The sequence below is a fragment of the Geospiza fortis genome, unplaced genomic scaffold, assembly GCF_000277835.1.
Source record: "Geospiza fortis unplaced genomic scaffold, GeoFor_1.0 scaffold298, whole genome shotgun sequence".
Taxonomy (NCBI): Eukaryota; Metazoa; Chordata; class Aves; order Passeriformes; family Thraupidae; genus Geospiza; species Geospiza fortis.
Genome location: NW_005054506.1, coordinates 876,463 through 878,336, shown reverse-complemented (window position 1 = coordinate 878,336; position 1,874 = coordinate 876,463).

The window sequence follows — 1,874 nt, the reverse complement described above, 5'->3', positions numbered from 1 at the left end:
TGAATGAGGAGCAGAACTGGGGGTACCAGAGACACAAATGAGGGTGGAGGAGCTTTGCTGGCTCCTAACTCAGCACCCTTGAAAATAAACCCTGCTCAGGCTCAGAGCTGCCCCAGACCCTGCTCAGAACTGCAGCGTTCTCCTGCTGCTCTGCCCAGTTTGTTCTTGATTCCTTCATGGTTTACACACACCTTGAGCACATTGTCCCTGGGCATCTCAGCTCAGAGCCGGGCTGGGTTTGGGGTCCCACAGCCAAACCCAAACCCACCCTGCTGCTCCAGGGCTGCTCCTCCCTGAGCCCTCCCAGCGCAGCTCCAGGGATGCTGGGGAATTCCAGGCAATGCCCAGGTACCAGCCAAGCCCAGCACAGCTCCAGGGATGCTGGGGAATTCCAGGCAATGCCCAGGTACCAGCCAGGCCCAGCGCAATTCCAGGAACGCTGAGGGATTCCAGGCAATGCTCAGGTACCAGCCAGGCCCAGCACAGCTCCAGGGATGCTGAGGCTGGAATGCAGGGCTGGGGAATTCCAGGCATTGCAGCACAATTCCAGGAACGCTGAGGGATTCCAGGCAATGCTCAGGTATCACCCAGGCCAGCACCTGGAGCTGCTCTCTCATCTGGGGTTTGGTCACCTGTGCCCCACAGCACAGCCCCAGGCACACAGAATTATTTACCTTGGAAAGGACCTGAAGGGGATTGAGTGCAGCTGCTGCCAGCCCTGCCCAGGCCACACTGCCAATGTCCCCAGGTGCCACCTCCACAGGGCTGTTCAACCCCCAGGGATGGCTCTGCCCAGCTCCCTGTGATGCCTCAGGGTTTGGATTTTCTGTGTTTCACACTCTGAGCTGCTTTAGTGTGTGGGTCTGGGCTCACATCAGGGATGCTGAGCTCTGTGCACAGAGCAGGGAGACAAAACAATTCCTGCTCCAGCTGGGCACCAAGGACAAATGACCCAAATCTCAGCCCAGGAGCACAAACCCCGTGGGCTGGAGAGAGAAAAACAAGCAGGGTGGGACTGCAGGGGCTAAAGCTGGGATGGGACAATGAACTGCAAGGTGCAAATGGAGCAGAACTGATCCCAGGGACAGACCCCGTGCCCGGCCGTGCATTTTGGGGCCATTTTGGTTCATCTTGGGTGCAGCCCTGGCTGGGCTCTGGTGCTGCCCAAGGTGGGTCCATGGAGGAGATCCTTGGAATAAATCCCTGCTTTATTCTGGAGCTCTGCCCAGCCTCTGCTCTGGGGCAGCCTGCACAGGGCATCACCAGCACATTGTCCAGGAGGACAGGAGGGCAAGGAAGGTACAACTGTCATTAGCTGAGACCAATCAATTGTGGGATCAATTAAACAATCTGCTGAGCTGTGGGAGCACAGACCCTGCTGACGCCCCTTTACTGCTCCAAGATAATCTGGTTTATCGCCAGACTCCTGCTGACCCTTCAGACAGGCACTTTGCTTAACTCAGAAGTGGGGACGGGCATTAAACCTATTTCCCATTTGCTCATTTACAGTAATATAACATAACCTAATATAAAATTATATAAAATCATATTACAATAGAATAGAAATAATACAAAATTATATACATCAATATATTAATTTTTTCTATTATTATAACTATTGTATTAAGTATTATTAATTATTAATGAATCAATAGCTATATAACATAATATATTAATTTTAAAATAAAATATAAATAATACAAAGTTATATACAATCTATCAATATATTAATTATTACATATCATAATTATTATATTAAGTATTATTAATTATTAATGAATCAATAGCTATATAACATAATATATTAATGTTTAAATAAAATATAAATAATACAAAATTATATACAATCTATCAATATATTAATTATTACATAT